At 28.1% G+C, this 26,462-nt stretch overlaps 1 protein-coding gene across 6 annotated transcripts in view; it reads right to left on the minus strand.

Annotated features, from left to right (window-relative positions):
- The window catches only part of LOC100163866 (neuropeptide CCHamide-1 receptor-like), a 168,527-nt gene extending 145,878 nt beyond the window's left edge, over positions 1 to 22,649 (minus strand). For 5 of the 6 annotated variants that reach the window (XM_029490524.1, XM_029490523.1, XM_029490527.1 and 2 more), the window contains exon 1: positions 22,298 to 22,648. The gene's annotated coding sequence lies outside the window, so the exon portion shown is untranslated. Of the gene's footprint in view, positions 1 to 22,297 lie in introns of all 6 variants that reach the window. The other variant, XM_029490528.1, reaches the window with a different exon arrangement.
- Between the last annotated feature and the right edge of the window lie 3,813 nt (positions 22,650 to 26,462).

The following is a 26,462-nucleotide window of genomic DNA, read 5'->3' on the forward strand; positions in this document are numbered from 1 at the left end:
AAGAATAGTGTACGACTAAGGCAAAGAAAAACATTAAAAACTTGATAAACATAAATTTTAAAAAAAATTTTTATTTTTATCGAAAAATAAATAATACCTAATATCTATTTTATTTACATGGAGTGTAAACTGTAAAGCTGAGTTCCTGTAAAATTAATCGTAATATCTTATGCATTATATTAGATAACGTCATGTTCCAACGTCCAACATTATAATATATATTGTACCTGATGCAATTGAGTAGAGTCTACAATCAATTTGGTCATAGAAACATTAATTTAGTTACTTTATCATAATACAATTCAACAAAATTATTCTTTTAAATTCAACAGAATGCTTAAATTTGAATGACAGAAATAAAAGTTACAGGGAAATAATTTATGTTGTAGCTACAATAAATTGATTTACATAACTGTTTTTCTGAACACCATCTGAATATTTTTTTCTGTGTATTCTAACGTATTGCGAAAATGATATAAGACAATCAATAGTGTTCCAAATTGTTTTTTATTAATTTATAGGTAGGTATAGGTACTTCAATAATTATTTTGTTCCAACTCATTTAAAATCAATAAATCGATAAAACATACCTATTATGTTTACGAATTTGCGAATTTGCAATGAATATAATCAGTCCTGCTATTTTTCAAAATTAATTTCTTCATTTTTCTGTCGAAATATATTACATCTACATCAACATAACCTGTTTTTAGATTTTAATAGTGAAACCGATCTGATACCATGTAAAGTATAATATTTAGGCACACTTGCGTTCCACAATTATTTCTCAAGATTTTACTTGATATAAAATACAGTTTCATTCGTTTGTGTTATGAAAACTTTAGTACTCACTTTAAACTTTCTGTTGTGGTGACAGATAAATAAATGTCTGTAGTTATTAAAACAACATCTAACAATATTTTGAACAGCAATATGTGTCAATCAGTTTGCCATTGTTTGTACAACAATCTGTGCATAGTACTTATACATGAAAGTATAATATTATATTAGTACATACCTACGTCTATTGTTTAGATACGTTAACTGGATTAACGTATTTTCTAATTATTATCATTATGTAATTTTGTATTGTAATTTTTCTCAGAATCTATTTATTTTTAAAGATATAAAATCGAAATACAAGATCATTCCGGCTAAAACAATTTACAAAATATCTATTTTAGGGTAAGATTGTTTGTAAATATTCTATGATAATTTTAACAATAATTTATTAGTTAAATACAATGATAAAAAAATAATTCACATAGTATTAATTTTTTTAATAAAAACCAGCGTAGTATAATAATTGTATATTAAAATACAATACAAGTACATATTATTTTTTTCGGACTTCAGAAATTTGTTCTAAAATAAATAATAAGTAATAACTTAATACTATAGTAATAACTAATAAGTATACAAAGGTACTCTTTTTTACACAGTTATTGTTTGCATTAATTACATAAACGTATATTTGCATATTAGTGTGTGGACGATATTTACAATGAAAGCTTAGTGTCTCCAAGTCTTGGGTTTTTGTGCGTTAATTAAATACAAAATTGTTTGAATAAGGTAGGTACAACCCAACTGTAGGGATTGTATTATCATATTATATTTTAATAAACATATTTTCGTTAAAGAAAGATAATTTATCACGCTTATTTCACTTTCTATGGTAAATTGGATAAATAACACTAGCTACCTACTATCTAACGCTAATTCCATTTACATTATAAATAATATTGTTTTTCGTATTTTTAAGGTTCTACGGTCCATTGAGGACTAGTGCTGCCTACATACATCCATAAGCTTACTACCTTCACACAGTGTTCTATATTCATAATCCTTGCTCATCCTCATTATCAGCTAGGGATGACTACGTATAGGAGAGCTCGCAGTGGGCTAATCTAAGCTTTTTTCTAATATTAATTTTATTTAAAAATATATATATATATTAAAATAATAATGGTATGGGTTTAAGGAAGGGTTTCGCATAACGTTAAGGTTGAGATTAATATTGCACCCATTGAGAGCTAATTCATTGTGGGTTTCTATTTGATGCCGTTTGTACTTACCTATCTAGTATTTACGGAATTTCAATCAAATAGGTAGTATACTTAAACAATGGCACTGTTTGTTACAAATTAATGAGTGTTTAGTTAGGTATTGAAATTTCAATTATTATTATCATTATCCCTTATGTTCACCATCAACATTAGAGTATGTAAATTTAATTTAGGGCTTATGCAAAATAATTTTACATAATAATTTCCTTTGAAGAATTGATAATGATAGTAGGTATAATATCGTTTATTATGCTATTGTTCTTTATATATCAAATGTAATTATTACAGTTTGGTTATGTATTGTTTTATCAGAATAAACATTCTTAAATTATTATAATAGCCGTTAATTTTATAGTTAAGTACTTAAGTGATATCAATTTGATAAACTTAAAATTATTTTAATTATTGCACTCATCTAGGAACAAGATATTTATGTATATGGTATTATAATAATATAATAAAAAACGCACATTTATTACATAAAAAATAACTTAAGGTACATCTATACCATAATTGTTTTAAATCTATTTATTAACTCTGAAACAAAATTTACTTAAGTTTTCTCAAATAAATATTTGTTTAACAAAAGTAAATTTATGATTTTCAAAAGTTATATACTGTTAGTAAACTATGCACTAGCGTTTACCTTCTTCATTTTTTACATGGTTGTAAGGCATGAACTCGAGAAGAATTAACATTCTACCAAATTAATAATTTACCTTTATTTAAAAATGCAATTATTATTATTATTAAATAATTTACTTCCATTTTAGAAATTAAACAAAGAGAAAACCATAAGAATGCAGAAATTCAGCAAGTCTTTATAATAAGCATAATATAATAAATACTCAATTTTTTCACTAAATGCTACTAAAAATATTGCTTTATTTATACTACAATACTAGAGAGTGAACTAGAAAAAATATATTTTTTTGACGCTATTATAAAATAAATTTTTAGTTTATAATCTACACTATAATATGATAAAAATATGTACGACTAATACATAAACCATATACACCGCCTATAATAGTTAGCTAATTTGTGTATATTTCTTTGAGTGTCAGAACCAGTGACTTATAGACTATAGTACAACAAACCATTAAAATAATATGCTCATAAAAATGTAAAAATATGCATTAAAAGCATACAAATATGCACTAAAAATTAATAACAACCACATACTAATTGCTTTTCTTTAACAATTTTAAAAATAAAAAAAATCGCAGAACACGAAACCAGGACGACGATCGGAAACTAACTATAGGTAGGTACTAAAATGTCGAATATAACGATACGTTTCATGTCATTGACAACATTTTAAAAACACCAATAATTAAATTAGTTTTGTTGCTAAGTACCTGTCTATGGTACCTTACCTAATTTATATCTATACGTGTCATGACAATACTAGATCGCGATGGCTCAATCTATCAATCCACATAACAAAATGTCGGTCAATAGGAATACTATTAATTATTAGTGGTAAATATAGTTGACTTAATTCTATCAAGATTTATTTACTATTTATTGCATAATGTAAAAATTAGATTTATGAAATTAATATTTAATAACATCTTTAAAGACAAAAACGATTACTGATTCTATCATTTCAGATGAAATGTCCATGGTCCGTGACAACGGTGAACGATGGTAAGTCAAAGACGCCATTATCCCTTAAATTATTTATACGTTGTAAAACGTTGCCACCGAAAAAATAATGGGACGTATACGTGTGTCGCGTCATAATATAATACGGGTTGGATGTCAATGTGAATGACGTGGAAAATTTGAGCTGCTCGGCTGACACGATAAAAAGAAGAAAAAACCCTCACGATGATGGACTTCCTTTCGGGACGATGCGGCGCGAGACGGATGACTGTTGTGTGAGAAGGGTAGTGGCTAAGAGTGATGCCATATTATACACTACCTACTTGTGGAAGAAAATCCTCTTTTGCCATCCTATCTAACGTCTGGTGATTTTTCCCCTCCACCAGGATCGCCGACGCAGCCATTCACTAATATCATCTATTAGGTACAATATAATATTATACCGGGTGATTCTTTTAACAGTTAAAACCATCATGTCAAAAAGTAATCAAGTTTTAAAAAAAAATTAGTTTATTACTATATTATTATTACGGCCGTCTTATTTCTTAGAGTTTTTATTAATTTTTAAATGACAACATACATTTTTAATTTCAAACTCCAAAGTAGAATATTTTTTGGACAATCTTAATGTACTTATATACAGATTTCAACAAGTTTGATTAAATTAACTAACCACTGATTAGCAATTAGAAATTACATTAAATACACTTAAATATAACTATAATTAACTATTCTTTTGAGTGAGAGTAAAATTAAGTAAAACTTTCTCAAAGAAAATATTATTCTCTTGCAGCATATTATGATATTAAAAAATGTATTTCGTCATTAAAATAAGTAAAAGAATTTAAAACGATAGTGTCATAGTGATACAAAGTGATGAAAATTTACGAGAGCCGTTTGGAAAGTATACCTAATATATTTATTAAAAAAAAAATAATAATGTATTTTTCGGATAATTATTAGTGTTTACTGTAAAGAAGAATTGCCGTGTTATAAATTCGGCAAACGGCCAGATCGAATATCGGAAAGGTCTTTGGACGAACGACGTAGGTGGGTATATGAACGATAAATCGATAAATCCCAGCCACCATAATATACCCACGTACTGGTACGCGCGTTGTCAAGATTAATCGCTATTTGGACCGATCAACCGAAATGATTGGCGAGGTTATTTCACGTTTCCTTTATATCACCGACACCGCTGTGGCGTGCACGTCCATCTATCGCGCCCGCCTGCCACCACGCCGTTGTTTCACGAACAACTACACAAATAATAATAATAATAATAGTAATAATAGTTTACGTCAAAAGTACGTAAGTACGAAAATCCTATGCCGAATTCAACCACGGCCGTCTTGCAGGCGAGTAGATCGTAAGTGATGTGTCGACTATTAGAACGTTCGAAAAGAAGATTAGATGAGCCATGAGCGTGTGCCAAGTCCGCAATAATCTTCTGCAGCAGGGAAACCCGAAATTGAAGCGTGGAAATGCAAAAGGTGGTATTGCTAAAAATTTGAAAATTGAGTTAGATATCGAATTTGCGATCAAAATTAAACAATATTGATTATTTTTATGAGTAAAATTGATTGAAAAACAGCGGTTCAGTGCATAACGTTATATTGCCACATTTAATCTCAAAGCAAAACGTGGTATTATCATGTTCAAGTCAAAACGTATTATTACCCATGTTATTAGTATTGGAGCATACTTAATATCATTGCAAAACGTACTATTGCCAATATTAAATTTTTCTTCAAAACGTGGTATTGCCGGCAATAATGCGTTTTTCATCAACTGCAGAAATAGGAACAACTTTAAAACGTGATATTGCAATTACCTTTTCAAAACCTGCAATACCACGTTTTGGTTTGACAAGAAATTTTTAAAGAAATTTTTAAAAACAATCTTTACAATTGGAGATAGGTTTATTTTGACACTTTCGATCGTTTACTTTTTATTTTTTACATATAAATAAACTTATTCTGAGTGCTTATAGTCGTCAGAAAATGTTTTCCTTGATTTGTGAACATTTTTGGTTTTTGGCAATACCACCTTTTGCATTTTCACCCTTCAATTTTAGAGTTTAGGGTTTGGACTTGATGGGAGGAACATTATGAAAAATAAGTAATTATTAGAAAATTTAAGGGTAGGTATATTAATTGTAATTTTTAGCTAATATTGTTGTATTTTACTTTTACCTATCAATTACCTATCAATTTAACACTGGAGCGGTAAGCAATATTATATTATATAGCAGGAATATATTTAATAATTAATTATATATTATTAAAGAAGCGATTATTAATGATGCTATAATTTCTGTCGTATGTATAATAACTATTACAACGATGAAAGCCTGCACATAGCATTATTTTAATTGTTTAATGCTATGGCATAATTAATTATTAATAATACGTTTGGTCATAGAACATCTATTAGACGCGTTTATTAAAATATAAAAAACATTTTAAATTCAAAAATATATAATTTTGGGTAGCGGTCGGGTCTAGAGCGCAATAACCTCGTTTCGTCCTTGTCGTGCTTATGTGTGTTTGGTATTGTCAAGGGGGGGGGAGATTCGATGTTTGGCAACCGCGTTCGGTGGGAAAAAACCCACGTGTTATACTTTTTTAGTGGTAGGACATCAGAAAAACAAGACTTTCCTCCCAAATCCACCTAAAACGAAAATAACTCGACTTCTATTGTTATATGACGACCGATCTTATATATTATTATTATACGAGTTCGCGATCGGTCAACTTTAAGGATTTTTTTTTTCAAATTCAAAACCCTTGCATCCGTTATCAATCACCCCGTGGGGTGACCCTTAGCTATAAACCCTAGTGGAGCTAACCCCCCTTTCGGTCGTGTTCAATTGTCGGCCACCGTGGTGCTTATGTACACAACATGTACGCGCATGCACAACAATGTTCGTCCTAGTATGGACCCGTCTTAAAGAATTCGGGAATACATTCAATGTTGAATAAATATCAAAATGTTCAAAATCATTTCATATAATCACCATCGTTTATTTGAAATCAATAAGCCTATGTGAATTTATCGTTTTAATTCAATAAGATCGGTTGACATTCAAAAATCAGGGTTCGTAAAATCGCAGCTTTATCCATACTCCATACAAATATTGCCAACAATCAGTCCTAAGATTGCACCTTTAGAACAAACTATAATTTTTATTAAAAAATGTAGATTATTAATTTATTTTTTATTATTTATTACTATTAATAATTAGTACTTAGTGTTAGACAGAATATGTATATTATGAACAAATACATTCTTTACAAGTTTATAATATTTTACAAGCTTATAATTTTAAGTTGACAAGTTTACAATTATTCTCATGCATAAGACGTGTAAATGATACAACATTTATAAAAAATAATAATAAATAACAACACTAAACAGTGTGCTTTCAGTTTGTGTACAAAGGATAAATGGAGACAATTACGAACATTACAATTATACTAAAATAATGATGGTGTTTATTCTATATATCAATTTATTGGAAGACGTCAGACGGTTATGTTATCTGGTTATCGGATGATACTGAATGGTATACATTTTTAAGAAATCCGATAACAATTTGAGGCAGTAACATGCGATAAGTTTGACTGGAGTAAATCTCGACCTCGCGTAGTTACTGGTTACGAGTAATATAATATTATTACTTATTAGCATTAGTGTCCAGTAAAATAATGTTATATTGTACCGACATATTGTTGCAGTGGTGTGGTGAAGAGGTTTTTTAGAGGCCATTGCCTCTGAGATTTTTAGTGGGTGGGTGGTTTGGATAGTCGGAGGCTCATTATTAATATAAGGATATGGGGGTCCATTTTGTACGGCATACGAATTTATGCATAGTATTACGATCGTTCGTACGCATTATATTCGTATACTAAAGTAATTTGGTATTTTGTACAGCCTACAGAATTTCATGACAGTTGTGAGAACTGCATGAGTGCATGACATGACACACTCCCCACTATAATTTCTTAGATTTTTTTAAGTTGACTTTTAGTATTTCACGAACACAGTGATACAAATATTAAATCGTTTTATTTATTAATAAATATACGGAGGGTTGGAATGGTTTTATAAGTTTTCTAATAACTCAATATTTCCCTCTGGCACGCACCTGTTGGGGCTTACGAACCGACAAAAATTAATATATATATAATAGATTTCCAGGATGACCCAACGGCCCACATCAAGCAAATAAAATATTTTTTACCGAAGACATTCAAGTTTTTATTATTTTATATCCACGGTCTTAATAATCAAAATAATTTGAATAAAAAAGCCTAGGAACACAGAAAATGTACATATTTTATTATTTTTTTTTTAAAAATAGCGTACCTATATAGTATTACAACTATACAGAGCATGTAGTAAGCAATCATTATTTTTGGCTCTGCATGTTACAGAGGTTTCGATTGTTATTGTTCTATTTAAAAATAATAGTTTTAAAAACTCCCATCGCCTGACCATAAAAAATTAAAAATAGTAGTCATATACTACATATTATAATACATAAGTATACACTTACACATAAGTATAACTATATTTTAAACATTGAAATGTTTTTCAACGTTAAACACTTTTAATGATATAAATTTACAATGTACCTATATTAGATTTCGTAAATATTAGGTATAAAAACCGTCAACACTTTAATTGTAAATTTTTATATTTTATTCACAGGGTGTTACCACTGGGTATCTTCCCTAATCATATTATTCACATCACTCTTACTTCACCTATCAAACCTACTTATTATACTAAGAAATGTATAGATTGTAGATTACTTCAAATAAATAAAAAAAAAAAAAAAAAAAAATATTTTATTAGTGATGGCCATGTATAGTTTGAACAAAAGTCGTCCTTATTTTATTTTTTTAAATTAATTGATCTGGCCACCCATAGAATTTGTTCAGAACCATAAAAAAATGAATTGTGTGAAGTTTTGTAATAATAAAATTGGTCTACCCTAAGCCTCAAGAGTGCTGAAGTTCAAAGAAGGGTGGCTTTTCGATTTTTGTAATTTTGACCTAAAATATTTAAGATAGGCAAAAAAGTGCTATTACATAATATTTTTTAAATTAAATATCATATAGAAAATGTTACTTGTACTTTTTTCATTTAAACACTCACTTTAATACAAAAAATAAAAAAACTCGTTTTTAGTATATTTTTATTAGTACATAATTAATAATAAAAATGACGCCGCGCCTATATTTTCCATTTTTCCATTTATAATTAATAATTTTATACAATATATACAATATATATGTATTATTTTGTACTTATTATGTAAAAAATGCTGATTGTTATTCTATAATTCAGGATCTTCATTTAAAAAATCAGTTTTGGTGTTAAACCGATGAAATAATTTTAATGATAAGCTGTTGATAAAATCACTAATACATTTAAATGTATGGCTTCATTTGCCAAATGCGCTCGAAACCAACTTTTTACGTACCTAAATAGAAATGATAAAAAATGCATGATTCTTGGCATGCCTTCTGCTGACGTGCTGACATTTTGAATTGGTACGAAAAATGAACATTTTTAGGAAATATATTGCCTTGGCCATTCATCTAGCATGGATGGGAAGCACCAGGAATACGAAATTATATTCTTAGATGTGGAGTTCTCCGAGAAAAATAATCGTGCGTTCTATTAGTTCCCTGTAGTCTTCACAAAATTAGTTTTTTCAGCATTATTCAGCAAACTGAAGTAGGTACCTACATCATTTTTCGTGTGTGATAAAGATGTACAAACATTACTATCTTCAATACACGGATTAAAATGAGTAGTATTTAATTTGCTTCAGTACCTATTCTTGAAATTTATTAAAAAGTGTAATATTGGGCCCTGACGTAATGCCAAATTTTTCTTCAAAGACACACCTCAATACTAGCTCATAGATATGATAACGACACATGAGGTATAACATCTTTTTTGAGATGTTGCTCTAATAAGACGTGCGTGACCCTTCAAATGATTATTAAATGCTGTAGTGTCACAACAAACTGCAATAACCGAATTAGTTAACCCCAATCCATTATGCACGTTGTCTGCGCAAGTATAGACAGGTTAGAACAGGTTAGTAGGTATAATTATTTATTAATATTTTACAGATTAGCGTGCGTTTTAACTTTGTTAACTACAGTGCCCTATTTAAAAGCTATTAGAAAAGTTTTTATATGGTTATGTGGTTAATTTTAGCAATACAAAGTATATCATGTACGAACTAATCATGTAAAATATACTATAAATACGAGTTTTTTCATTTTGCATTGGAATGAGTAGTTTAATAAAAAAGTACAAGTAAAATTTTTTATAGCATATTAAATTTAAAAAATATTATGCTAAAGCACTTTTTTGCCTATCTTAAATATTTTAGGCCAAAATTGTAAAAACCGAAAAGCACCCTTCTTTGAACTTCAACCCTCTTGAGGCACGCCTTAGGGTTGATCAATTTTTATGAAACTATACACAATTCATTATTTTGTTGTTTTGAACAAATTCTAGGGGATGGCCCGATCAAAAATTTTTAAAAAAATGTCATCACCTATACATTAAGGACCACCCTAATATATATAGTATTAAATATCATACATCTATAAGACATAAATACTACAATAACGATCACTTATCCTGGTCGACCTTGTATCAAATCAAACGCCTTACAAATAAAAAGTTTTTTTTGTTTTTTTGTAAAACTATAAGACATGAACAAATTATAATATTAATTGAACGCCCCATGATAATGAACGTCGTGTCATTACCTATTTCGTGTGTCATGGTTTATAATAACGTGTAATTATAAGATCAACGTAACTTCATGTTTATATATTATGTTCACAATAATGGTTTTACTTGGGTAAGGTTAAATAGCAATTGGGTTTAAAAAAGGTGATGGTCAAACTGCACATGGGTAAAATAAAGGTTTTAACAAATACGTTCGAAAAATAAACTTAATTTAGACGTTTTAAAAATACTTATTTCCCTTCCCATCTATTACCTACTGAATTAATAATTATTATTTTCATACATTTTTTATATGTATATGTATATATTATTATATAGTACCTATGTAATATGATTTAATATAATTAATTTTTGTAGAAATTATAAGAGACTGGATTTAAATCGTAATAAACAAAATTGCACTGACTTAAATAAGAGATGTGTACGAAAAATATCTAATATTTGGTTTTTCTTGTGATACCGTCTACAATAAACTGGGTTAATACTCTGATAACAGTAAAAGTTTAGATTAGTGGCACCTATGCCCTATACGGCTAACGGGCAACGGCTATAATTAAATAACAATATATATATATTATGAAAAAAAAACTAATTTGTAACCACGCAAATTATTATTGATAAAACCATTGTTCGTCCTGTAAGTGGGAATGAAAATTAGTGTTTTCAAAGTTTAAATTATATTTTTTTTTCAAACAATATTGTTGAAACTCCTATTTTGAACCAAGTTCAGGGTTATCTTTACTTGCTTTTGACCCCAGTTTGACCATTACTTTTTATTAATCCAAGTGCGATTCAACTAGGTAGGTACCAATTTATTAGGGTAAAAAATGTAATTCGATAATCCTTTAACTTTAACCTATTCTAACTTATAACTTTTAACATAGGTATAACAATTATATAGTATTGTGTTTGGTAATACAAACAATGAGACAACCGGACATCGTTTGCGCATCACTTTGTTCATTTAGACTTATTTTGTAAGACTGTCACTGAGCTTCGTTCGATTTGAGAGTTACGCGTCGTTTGCGCATTGCCCATTTATCACGACTAGCTATCATACATAATTTTTGCATCAGCATATATCTTAACAGTATAACTGGAAGAGATTACCTAGTAAGAATACCCAAAAATCCAATTTGTTTATTAACTTTCAGCTTACAATTTGACAGTTATATTATTCAAACTTCAAATATTGATTAAATGCCTATTTCTGTTAAAAATAATAAGCTTAGGTATATCATAACAAAATTAAACAACTGGGTGACTCATAATCAGGATTGTCGACCAACACATACAATGTTATCGCAGTATCTATGTATATTGCCTATGTATTGTAATTATGACTATTTAACATTTAATTGAATAAGCCAATGTATTTTTAATTTAATACATAACATACGTATTATATTATGTGAATATATAACAATTATTGAAAATTTAAGTTCAACTAGAATTCGGTATCTATTAAAAGTTCTTTAATATGGATGTAGGTACAACTTGTGTTGTAATTTTTAATTTGTTTTATATACCCAATATTCTGATGTTCGATACGTGATATGTCGATGAACAATTTTTAGCACAGGTAAACTGACAATGCACAAACGATGACCAGCTCACACGAACATATTATTATTTTAATGTGCCTATGACACGTTTTAACTTTTAACTAACACGTTTAATAAAATAATGTAGTAGCCGTACTATAATAATTGTAGATAGTACATAGTATTCTATATTTTAATTTCAATTGCTTTGGTTTTGTCTGTGAAATTGAATTCATCATAAATCAGGTAATATTGACCATTTAGTTATTCATATTTTAATCGCTATTACCTACTTCGTAAAAAATTATATTTTAGCATGTTCAGTTATTTTAATAAGTACATGTAATAACTCATAAATGTAATTTTATTCAATTATTTCCCACCATTAGATTTGAAAATAGTAAGTACGACTATAGGTATCACACAACAAAAATTATATAGGTTGTTATTTCAAGAAAAACGGATTGTATATTTTAAATAAAATATTTTTGACACTATAAAAGTAAAAATAAAAACGCGAAAATTATTAAAATTAAAACGAGCTTCTAAGCTTATAATAATATCACAGTTGGTACTAATGACTTTAGTCGTCGAGTAAGAGGGTGTTAACGAAAATCCATTGTTAGTGGTTATACAGGGTTATTACATAAGACACGATTCGTGAATATTTCGTGAGTATAATATTTTATGGAAATTTGAATAAAAATAAGTTTTTACACAAAAAACACAATAAATGCTTCCTGCTTTTTCATTATTCAGGCAAACATCACATGTAATATGATAAGTAGGTACACGAACATAATACATTTTTCTTTATAAAAAATGACAAAAATTATAAACGCATACGTACCTAGTTATTTTCTTTGCCTTTCAGCCTTTTTTTACAACTACAGATCCATTATTTGTTTAAATACACAATATATTACATAATTCTATTTAACATCAAGTCTTCGATATTATTATACTTAATAACACAGATTTCAGACTCAGCAATTCCCTTACGAGCAATCAAATCTAGTGGCTAATTGACTACCAGTCCTGTAAAGTATTTAAGTAAAAGTATTTGAGTAAAAGTATTTAAATACTTTTTTTTGTATTAAATACTTTTTGGTATTGAATACTTTGGTTTTTTATTTCGAATATTTTATTTGTATTCGAAATAATTGGTTGAAAAAATATTATTGTCAACTACAATAATATTTAATAGTTTTATTTAATATTCTGTAAAAAGTGTAAAAACTTCTTGTATTTTCAAAAGCATCAAGAAAAGCAAAAAAAAATTTAGTAATAATTGAAATTTTAGGAAAGCTGGTTTTCGAAAAAATCGATTTAGTTTTTTGGAAGAACTAAAAAAATAACCATAGATACATCAAATGTTCAGAAAAAATTTGAATTTTTTATACACCAACAAATTTTCAAAATATTTTTAATATTTTGAACTATTAATTATAATAGTCCTGAGAAAATTTCCATTTTTATTAGTTTTTTTTTTAACTATTGTCAATAAATAACATTTTCGATCTGTCAAAAACGTGAACATTTAATACAAGATTGCTTATAAGTTTGGCAACATTAAATAAAAATTAAATATTTATATCAGCATTTTCTATACACCATAACATTTCCAAAATATACTCTCCAAAACTCAGTTTTATTAAATTCTTTTACAATATTAAATTCTGTGACTATCGTTGTATAATAGCATAGTTATGGTATTAATGCACACATATGTATATTATTATTATTATTAGATCGTAATTATAGTTGTTTGTTTAGAATATAAGCATAGTTGTAAGTGCTCATTAACTTAAATTACATTCGATTAGCAGTTGACTGTGAAAGATTGCTGCGAATTTAGGGATTCTTAAGAGCAGAATTTAGTTTATAGTATAGTTATAAGTGCACAGCAACATATATTGCACATTTATATTATTATTAGATCATAATCATATTTATTTATTTAGATAAGTATAATTTTAAATGCATACTACTTTAATTATCACTAGATCATAAATTACATTCGATTAGTCGTTGACTATGTACGATTGCTGCAAATGTAGGGATTTTTAAGAGCTAGCGATAATTATAGTCACGTCCCAAATCTTAAACAGCAAATTCATATGATATTAGTGTTTGAATCACATCAATGTTATACGTAAAATTCTGGAGAAAAAATATCTCTTAATATATTAAGTATTAAATATACAAATTAAAACACATAATATGAATATATATATATACGCCGCAGTGACTTCGAGCATCGAAATCAACCCCGTATCCATGAATACAACTACATAACCAGGTAAACCGATTATAATATTTCATAATATATTTGTATATATAGGTACATTATTATAAGATACGAAATACAATAAAGTAGTGGAATAATTATACGCACCCTTTTAATTAATTAAAATCACCAATCAACATAAAATAAACCAGAACGCTTAAATACATAATATACACATCTATAATATACTATAATATCGTATTATCTAAACAAATATTAATAATTTATTATACCATTTAACACGTACACACTATAGTAGCAGGTTTTGTCATAGCGCCTCACTCTTAGAACCATATTTGAATCGGTCATCGACCTCCCTGTCCATATAATATTATTACGTAAATAATTATCACTTTACCCCTTACCCTTTTCTTGTTCTATAATTGTTACTTTTCTATTTACCTTTATCATTTTCGTATAATTATTTCACTACACTTTAAATTACTTTGATAGTGTATGTCGCTTTTCAGTTTTTAATAGCTTATTATTATTTTTATATTTTTATATTTTATAAAGTTTTTAACAAACTATATGTAGGCACTTTTATATTGTCTTATTATTACAACATATTTTTTATGAAAGTTAAAGAATACTGAATACAACTAAAAATGTACAAGTTTTATAAAATTTATTAATTTTTCGTCTTCTGTTTAAATATGTTATGAACAATGTTGATTAAAATTGTATAGATGTTAAAAGCACAAAGTAAAATTCTATAGTATCTATATAGATAAATAATAACAATTTTAATATATAAATATTAAATTTGGAACAATATGATTACAAGTAGATTTAATTTATATTTTAATTAAATAGCGATTTCTGACAAAGCTTTATTTATATGCGAATTACTTCGGAAATATGTCTATTTACCTACCTACCTATTATTAATTTCAAACGTTTTATTTTTATTCATTTTTACTTTAAAACTTTTTTAATTTTACAGGTGGATACGTAGATATAAATATTATAATGAAATAAAATGTTTATATATATATAGGTATATGTATAATTCAGTACAACTGTGTGATTAAAAATATTTTATATAGTGTCCTGAATGAATTATGCCAAAAAAAGATACTTAGAAGACAATTGTAATTATTTATTGATTTGTAAAATGTAATCAAAATCAATTTGAAACATCCATTAAAAATCCATTGAAGTATTTCTCGTGAACCTTCGTTGTTACATCTACCATCTACAGGTATGGAAAAGTATGAAGCAGTGTCTGGAACATCGAACACACCGCAACGTTTAATCACAATGCAGCAAGACAGTAAATACGTCTTATTATTAAAAATACATACAATGTGTACACTTTCCGCAAATAACGCTCTGAAATATTATATCTGTTTGACATAATCGCGGAAAAGTGACTGTCGTCTTTCCCCCGCGCGTCCTTCCGACCACAACTTTTTATTGTAATCATACCAGGTAAGGGGTTGTGGATTATCCGACGATTAGTACTTAAATCAATAATCAGCCGAAACACTGTAGTGGCAGGTCTGCTACAAGGCTCGTTCTTATGTCACTAGGTTTCATTATACATTTATAACAATTCCTGATGCTTTTGCGAGCATTCGAAAATATTTGTTTTCAGTTAAAACTAATTTTATACAATATGCCTGCATATAATTACAGTCCCGTGCGTCTGACAGTATCGCACACCAAATTTCATATTAAACATTGTAAAACATTTTGCAACGTTGTTTGAACGCACTGTAATATAAATTAAATATTTAAATGAGTCCGATAATCAGACTAGTTCACTTGTCGCGGGATTCTGTGGTGGCGAGTACTGGTGACAAAAATAACAAACAAAAATGTATAACCACGCGTGTTACTGTGGAGCACATTTTACCAACCGCAAATTATCAATAAACAACCGATCATTAAAATTTCCACGAACACACACATAATTTAATATTGAATTACGCAACCGCGTGCAAAGCATTGCAGGGAGGCCTTCAATTTATTGAAGGATGAAAATTGTCTTCCCACGATGAGTTAGTAAAAATCGACAATTTGGATATCGGAAAGTCGTTAAGCTTATTAGCCACAGCCTGGCGCACCTGCAGGGCTTATGTTCAGTTCGCTGCCACCACTCACCGACCATTTCTGTGATATATAAAAATTTTTTTTAAAATTATATTATATCAACGAGAATGCCAGTCTTTCTCTTGGCTGCTTTATTTTCTGATAGCACCTCAATACGCGTTGTAAGAAGCTACACTTTAGAAACATTGTAAAAATCTGACATATTAGCAAAAAATCGTTTCAACATTTTTCGTTATTTTTAGATGTTTTCAATTAAAACAGAAATACAAATATAATGTAGTTTTACCTAACTATAAAATAATTATTTAAATTTGGCATCACCCATCAGATAAATCGGTTTTTTATGTTTCGAATATTGATTATAATATTTAAGTAGGTAGGTACCTATTAAATACCTACCACTAAATTATTAAATCAAAAATAATAAATTAGCAACTTTACCAATTATAATATTAAATGTTGGTAATAAAAACTTTGGAGACTATGATAATATATGAGAAATAAATTTTCTATTAAATCATGTTTATAAAATTATATTTATTATGATTTATTAAACAAAAATGTTAAAACTTTTAATAATCTCTATAAAGAATTTGAGAAAATTTTTTTTAGGTTTTTACTTACCGCCATTGATTTAAATAAAAAACGTTCCACTTAAAAAATTGAATTGGTAAAGCATTATTCGGAAAGGTTCGAATAATACGAGCTCTATTATAGAGGGTCAAGTATTAAGTATTAATTAATAATTACCTATACCTACACAATATAATCAATTGTCATGGGCCACAAGTGTCCGCAACTACCAGGGACGTTTCCGTAGACCACTGGTTGTTTTGAAGGATAAATATTTCTCCTGGACCTTATATTAATGAAAAAATGTAATTTATAACATATTATTAAAAGAATAATGACTATAACGAATTTTTAATTATGCATTTAGCAGAGAAAGTTAACTAGTGGAAGACCTAGAGAATCTATCCTTATCCTCTAAAGTGTTATACTGTTGTCACACACTAACTGAAAAACGTATATCATAGTAGCATATTTCAGTAGAATACACTCCAAGTATATTATAAGCCAGTATTAATATATATAGTATTTATATATGTGGCTGCAACGGCAATGAAAAGTTATATATTGCATTTAGTGAAAGAAGACTTTATATACATAAAAAAAAATTTTATATCGTACATATTATAATATTTTTTATATTAAATTGTATTTCATTCACACAAAATATAATTGAGAGAGTGTGGGTCTCCGAGGTTCACTTTGAAGGTATTATTATTTTCATTCATGTTGTTTGTGGATTTCAATGTCATAACATATATACAGAGGTTTGCGCTTTCGTTATCCGATAGTAAATAAGTGCACAGGGTTACTCAGTACTCAGTAAGTCGATGAAGTGAATTTTTTTTCTAATAAATCGTGTTTTGAATAAGTGACTTATTTAAGCTGACGAAAAGTAAGACTTGACGACGGATGCTGATTAACATACATATTAGGTAATACGCTGTAAAATATATCATCCTAATTTAATATCAAACCTATATTGCTATTATATTTTACATTACCTATTATATATTACCTATATTACCTATATAATTACCACATATGTGTCAACGAAAGCCGAAAGGTTCAACTACTTTCGACAACTTTATTTTGCTAATTTTCTATTTTAGTTGAAGAGTTGACATAATATGTTATCACCAATGTCCATATAATATTACATAATAAAGAAAAAATAACATTATATAGCTAAGAGTAGGTAACACGACATTTTGACCTAACACAACGGCCAATGCACGGTGAAAGGGTTACTGTCTACTGAAGACTAGTAGATATATATAGTTGATAATTATATTATTATTATTATTATTATTATTATTTTACGGCATCAGTTGCGTATTTAGGAATTTCGTATGGAGGGAGTCCAGCTAATTTTCCAAACACATTTAAGTGGGGGTCTCCGCTACAGAATATATATTTTATAAATATATTAAATGTTTAGATAGGTATTTATGGGGCCAAGGGGGGAGGGGGTCTGGATCCCATGGGCCTCCCCCCGTAAATACAACACTTTACTGCATGCATGACTCATACATTACAATACCTAAGTACGCGTAAAGAACTGAAGTAGTGAAGTGTATTATACAGCAGCTTAATGCTAGGTCCAAGAGTTGCAGGAACCTAATATTTAATACAGAAACGCATTCGTGTGGATACATTTAAGACCGTTTGAACTTGACTTATAATGTATTTACCACTTTTCATAAAACTAAATATGCTGTTCAGTATTATACCACGAGTTGATAAATCTAATCCCGGAAAAATAATCCCCCGATGAACAAACCCGGAAAAAAAATCCAAAATATTATTCAAAATATAGATAATAATAATAGTAAAAAATAAATAACTATAAATAATATTCGAAAAATTAACAATGGCATTTTATACTACTATAATAATACACATTTTATGTTGGTATATAAATTAACGTTTAAAAAATATTTATTGAGTAATATTGTAGTTTGGGGATTTTTTTTCCTAGGGTCGGGGGATTTTTTTCCGATTACCGATAAATACCCACGTATACAATAAAATTATAGTTTGACGCAAAAGTTTCTTAAAAAATATATTTATGTGTGTAATATCAGCCCAGTAAATTGTTTATAACACCAAATAATAACTTTTTATGCGAATCTTGTTCCTTCTAATCATATATTGTCCTATCATTCCGTAATCATTTTTAATTTATTGAACTCCACAAGTCACAATACTATAACATATAAGGTATCTGCAGAGTCCATATATCCTCTGGTTACCAAATTTTCAGATGAATTCTAATAATCATTCATAGGATACATTTTGATAACGAAGTATAGGTATGAACTAAGATTGCAACAATGTCATAAATCGTAATATAATATGATATAATAGTTGCATGATTACTGATTAGGTACCTAAATACTAGTGCAAAACTAAATTACGTACATATATTATGTAATTACTATAATATAATAGGCATAATGCTGATTTTTAAAATATTTACGCAATTATTAATTATTTGTTGATTTTATATTAACTAGGTCAGTGTTACCCAACCTGGGGGCCTGCACGCATTGCTGGGGAGGCGCAAGCAGCCATAATAGAGTAAAATTTGTATTTATTTAATTATTTTTATATTACAATGCAGGGAAAAAATTAAAAATTAATAACGACCGCATCGACCGATTATCGGGTATCGATAAACATTACGAGTGTTTAGCCGCTAAACACTCATAATCTTCGTCTGCAGGATGCTTAATCGTTTTATACCACAACAACGTCCGGAAATTAATTTTTTGAAATTATAGTAGAGGCGCGAGGTTTTTGAAAATCTACAAAGGGAGCGACGGGTCGTAGAATAGTAGAGGTTGGGAAATGGGAACCACTGAACTATAGGTAAACGTCATAATATAGTATACAAACACTTTTATATCGACAAACACAAAATAATGTGTTACTTATATTATTTCGTTTACTCGTTTTACAGAGTGAGTGTAAAACCAAAATCGTAATTTTATTAGAAAATACCAAACGTACCTGATATCTCACCACCCTTACATTATATACGCATATATATATCGATCAGATATATGCTATATATATGCTCCTGAACACCATCCGATTCGAATAACTAACATACCGATACCAATACGTGATGGTGTTACAACAATATCACGTATATACTTAAACTTTGTAGCTTTATTGTTTGGATTCCGCGTGATTTAACATCGAATACGACTTACGAGTATAGTAATCAACGGTATTGCAGTGCCAATTTCGAAGATGAGAAAAAAATTAAACGGTTCTTTTGAAAATATCTTTACGAGGAAAATTATAACTCGTCAATCATGTTATTGAAAAATTATATAGTAATGATCGTCCATTGTTTTTCAGTTTGAACAGTTCAAGCTTTATAAAATATGACATAAAAATAATCAACGTTTTTGGAAAATATAATTACTTTAATAAAATTAATAACTCTGAGCATGGTTTTAGCCAATTATTTTATTATTTAATAATTTAATAATTAATCAAAAATCTTGAGTACATTTTTTCATTGGTTTTTAAAGTTTGAATAGCCATGATTTTTTTTTCATGTTGTGAGTTATGACGTACGTTATGTCACAAATTAAAATTCAATAATTTTGTCGTGTATACTTTTTACTTTTTTAGTTGTATATATAATATATTAATACTGAAATTCTAATGACAATCCTGTTATAATATTGTAATATAATTTAAGCATTTGGCTATAATAAATATTCAACAAGATTATAAATTATAATTATCCACTATGGTATTATTCACGAATCACGAACGAATAAAAAAAAACGAGCAATATTAATTCTTTAATTTAAACGTCAATAATTGTATTTCTAATAATATGTTTTATATTTTCGCAAGAATTATAGCACCATTGAATTAATGGCAAACCAATCAGAATTTAAAATTTACAATAAAAAAATAAATCTTTTAAAATTCTTATGGTTATTACATATTGATGTTAAAATATTATTAATTGAAATTAAAATTTTGTTTTACTAGTAACGTTCAATTCACTTCAGAGTTCACTATCGCGCCAGCTGATTTTATTTTAAATCACTTACAGCTAAACGATGACAACAAAATGAATTTGGTTATAAATTATAATACTGTATTTGATAAAAATATGTATTTTAAAATTGTATTTAAAATCTTGATTTGTAACATTTTGAATTAAGCCAAATAAAAATGTTTGGATCTTTCCAAATTATTAGTAATTGTATACGAGTTTTCAGACAAGTGCTTAGAGTGGTGTTTAAATTTCTTGTACCCTAAGTAATATAAACTTATTATTCCCCTTCCACTTCGAAATAAATTAACCAAATCCCCGTTGTGGTATTATTTTTGATTACCGATGACCCTTTCTGCCCTTTTTATGCACATTTTCTCTATTCCTATAGGTACTTACACTACAGGTATTGAGGTATGACATAGTTCTAAGGAAAATCCGTTATTCTATATTGAACTATCAGTCAAAGTGATTATGGACCAAGAGGTTTTTGGTTTAGATTGAAAAGTCAAATTCAATTCTAACATAACTAATTTGATGTATAATCTAAATTTAAAAATAAAAAATCTGTTGACTGGGTTATTATTTTACATAGTATTATTTGTATAGTATGCACAAAAATGTTATTACAACAGTATTTCAATATTATTTAGGTAACGCATACATTTCAATAGATAGTAATAGTATCTTATTATGTAGCTAACATAATATTTTTTGTTAAACTCTTATTTTCTGTTTATTTTATAAATAATATACAAAAATATGTGACTCATGGATCACTTTACTGTTTTATTCTTTAAATTGTATACTAAATCAAAATAGACTGATACAATTTTTTTATAAAATTAGTTAAAACTACAATAATGTAGATTATAGAGAAAATAATAATTATTCTAATTCACATTACCTTACTGATTGTAAAAAATCGAAAAAATACTTGCATCGTATATGACACAGTTCATCTTACGCGTTATGTTCTGTAATTGTTCACATTCGTTTTTACTTTTTTCAATCAGGTTCAAAAATACTAAACACGCTCTTCACTTTCGTCTTAATTTTTCTTTTATACATCATGTAGTGCATAATTTTAGTTATCTCAGCAGCTTTAATCAAATATAGTGTATAATTGTATAATGTACATTGCCTTTAAGTTTGTTGTGTTTGCAGTGTTTGATAATTTTGACACATTGACGTTTTAAGTCGAATGAGTAATAATAAACGTGTGTGTGTATTATTATTTACGAACCATATGAATCTATTGTCTATACCGGATAATATTATACACTATATAGGCGACCTCTAAAATGCGATATCACTCTATACGAGCTTTACTCACCTGGGCGATCCTTTGCGTCACGTCGGCACAAAAACGCTCTAAAAAGATGATTATAAATATTCGGGTGAGGAATAGAATATAATTATTTTAATCTATATTATTATGTTATTATAACCGAACGCACGTGATGGTTTTTATTTTTTATTTTTATTTAGCAGGTATATGTTTTCCAAATTTCCCGTACGGTTTTTCCGATCATCGTTCGAGTGCCAATACGCCGTCCCACACGCGAAAACCGCAGTATACACGACTTGTCACCACCGCGGTACGGTTTCAACCATGTGGCGTGACTGACGTGATAACGTAACCTAGTCGGATTCAGCCGCTCGTTTTCCGATTGCCCGCGACAGTGGCTGACCGAAACGCCCCAAACGTTACCGGTCAGAAACGATCCACGCGCGACCTGACTGAATTCTGCCGTCGCGGCGCAGTACTCGATGAACAAAGTATAATGGGTACTATAAAATGTCATATTATAAGCCAGTAATTATTATCATGTCATATGAAATATGAATAATGTGCATCTGCAGTAGCGTATGTTGGAATCAATGGAGGAGGGTTTATAAAAAAAAAAAACATATTTAATTGATATTCATTTAATTGTTGTATCAAAATGCCGTACCAACAATGCATTTTTTTTTTTGGGAGGGGAGGGGGATTCAAAGATGAGAGGAGTCACAGATAGTATACATAGTGTATTATGATCACCGCGGCTAATGGAACTGCGTTGTTGCTGCCCTGCCACTTCGTTCGTCTTATCTAGTGCGGATTTCCTACTGCATGACCCTCTGATCACTTTCTGTGGTATTTAAAAAAAAAATTCCCTTGAATCGCCAAATTTATTATTTTATTTTATACCTGAGTTATTCTGATTGAATTAGACATCCGTAAAAAAATGTTTACTAGGTTATTTGATTTCAACGGTATTTTAATGTGATTACAGTTCGACAGTATAACTATAATGATATTAAACTATTATATAATATTACGTACAATTTAAAAGTGTATTTAAGACAGGCGTTGAATGGATTAATGTCTTTCGATAGGTATAGAAAGATTTGAATCATAGCGAAATTAAAAAAAAAAATAACAATGTTGTTAATATAGTCTTAAATTTAAATTTCAAATATATAAAATAAAATTGTACGATAAAAAATAAACACCAGAAGCGATAATTTAACTGTGTCAAAATGCAACTTTGATTATAGTTTATAAACATAAAGAACCTTATCATGATTTACTTAACGATGAGAGGTTACCTAAGATATTATCGATCAACCTATAGACTATCTGATTAAACTTGTTTAAATGATTATTTTTTTGATAACTAACAGTATTAAATCAACAGTGAGATTTAAAATCTGTGTTTTAAAATAAACCATAAAGTTTACACATTTTTATCTTTATTATTATTTATTTGTTCATTCATTTTTTTTAGGATACTTTAAAATACTTTGTTTTTTTGTTATTTCTTATTATTTCTTATTATGATTAATTATATTGTTTTCGTCACTGTTTTTTAGACTTCATATTAATTTTAAAAAAATACTTGAGCAATATTTGTTTCTAAAAATATATTAATAATAATTTACATATATTTTATCACAGGCAAAATAGTAATATTTAGTACTAAATTGTTTGATTGCTGTTCGCTAAATACGTGGTTATATAGTTGTTTCATAAACATATAGTTGTGTGAAACCATGAAAATAATTAATTGTAAATACAAATTGAACAAACAAGATCTTAACTATTTAGTTACCTATCACTTCGTTTTTAAATTTTACAATTATCACGAGAGTTTTTAGTTAGTTAAATTAAACAAGTTATAAGCTAATAAAAAAATAAATATTTTTTATTGGGCACCACACAGTTTAATATTCATAACATTATCACACATAATATACACTCGAAATAGTTTTTGACCGATTCCCTGAAGTTTAAAGGGGTATGAATACCGACTGTTCCTATAAGGAGTTCAATATAGGTAATTGTATATTTGTGTGCACGCAGGTCGTGTAAATGTGTGCGTAGTAACTATAGTAAGTGATTATTATTTATTAGTATGAGTGACTGTGTATAAAATAAATAGTAGAACTCACCCTATTATACACCTATGATACAAATTGAAGAGAAGAAGTTTATCTAGGCTTGTATTATCCTATAATTATAGGAGTCGATTTTTGATGTTTTATTTTCAATGTACAATATTTAGCTCTAAAACTTGTGATATTTTAATTTTTGAATTTGAATGATTGAGTATTTTAATTGCAATATCGAAAATTAATTTTTATACAGACATAGACTAACTTCTTTTCTACAATATTGATAACAGGTGTATATACTCTCAAACCACTCTAAAAACCATATTCTTGGAGATACAAAAATAAATTTTCATAAAACTTTTCAATAATATGCATACCCCTTAAGACTAGAATATTACAAACGTGCCATAGCATAATACAACAAAATAATATTGCTAATTATGACGTACACGATTGGAACGGTGGGTACTCGTTATTGCCTTCACGCAGGTTGTCGTCAAAGTATGGTGTTTTCACCCAGATAGGATAATATTATTTATTATGAATATTATAGTGTAATGAAACACAAATAAAATAGCATAACATTATCATATTCTTTTAAGTTTTGAACACTCTTAAAAACGTGATATTATAATGATTTGTTTTCATTGTAATTTATTTTGATTGATATTATGTGATAATATTGTGATATTGCAGTTTGGAGCAAATAATACTATTATGAGAGGTATTACGAAGTTTGCTTTTACAGTTTTACACTATACCCGATATTTTACAAACAATATGCAAACCACTTAAGTAACATAACTTGGGCTCAGGACTGATATGCGCTAACTTGATTTTTTTGAAAACAATGTTAGGTAGGAATATATAGGTTGAGTCAGTGCTTGAATTGGCGATGGACGAAGACGCTCTCTACTCTTCTTTTTAAAGAATATTTATACGTATCCCTTCTAAATAAAACGTAGCGTACAATAGGGAAGAATGGAACAAGTTTGTGATGGCAACGTTGGCCCTCAATGGTCCCTTAAGCTGTATATGATGATGATGATGATCCCTTCTAAATATATTCTAATATTTTTTTATTAAATTAAATTTTAAATATTCATGTACGCACAATTTTTTCACTTATTTGCGTCCCCTTGGCCCTTTTAATTTTTTCCCAATTCAAGCACTGGGTATCAAATTATTTATAATATTTTAAGCTCACAGCAAAAATGTAGGGCCTAAATGGCAGGCGCATTATTTAAAAAAATTATTTAGAACGAAGTAATAAACGTATTTTACAAATTTCTTATTTATTAATAGTTAACTGATTTGCTAAAACTTATAGTTTCTATTAACACATTAAGATAAATTAATGGTTAGAAAGACACTTTTACAACCCCCTGTTACAAATAGTTAAATAATCCATATAGGGACGTCGAACAAATTTTGGAAACTTATCAAACAAATAAAAAAGTTCAAAAATCTCAAAAAGTATAATATTTGTTAATATTTAGGTATAAAAATGAGTGTTTTCTTTATATGTACCTATAATACATATTTTACATAATATTATAAATAATACATAGTGAAAATTTAAGAATTTGATAAAGTATCTATACACTATACAATTTATATAGGATGATTCACCAAGGATATGCTCACTTCCATTTGTTCTATTAATAATATCTTATATATTTATTCAAATTCTGTTTTATGGAAATCTTAATGACCTACTTATACTTAATTAATAACTATTCTTCAAATAATTATATTTTCCGTACTATTTAAGGACTAAAGGAGTATCCTGTATAGTAATACTAACTTATATTTTTCTAGTGAGAACCAACCATTTCTGCTGTAAATAATAAATCAGATGATTTTTTTAAATTAAATGTATCTTAATCAAAATTATAACAAGTAGTTTCTGAGTGCAGTTAAGATCAGGATATTTTAAATTTTAGGTTTTATTTGTGAAACTGTTTGATTCTTAACTGAAATTATTTTACGTTATCGTTTATTTCGTTAAGTTTTTCTATTAACAAATCCAAACTGTACAATATTTCATATTTGAAGATAACAACTTAACTTATTATTGACAAACATTAAAAGTCATTTATTACGAAAGAATATTTAAC

This window comes from Acyrthosiphon pisum, chromosome A2 (genome assembly GCF_005508785.2).
Source record: "Acyrthosiphon pisum isolate AL4f chromosome A2, pea_aphid_22Mar2018_4r6ur, whole genome shotgun sequence".
NCBI classification, from domain to species: domain Eukaryota; kingdom Metazoa; phylum Arthropoda; class Insecta; order Hemiptera; family Aphididae; genus Acyrthosiphon; species Acyrthosiphon pisum.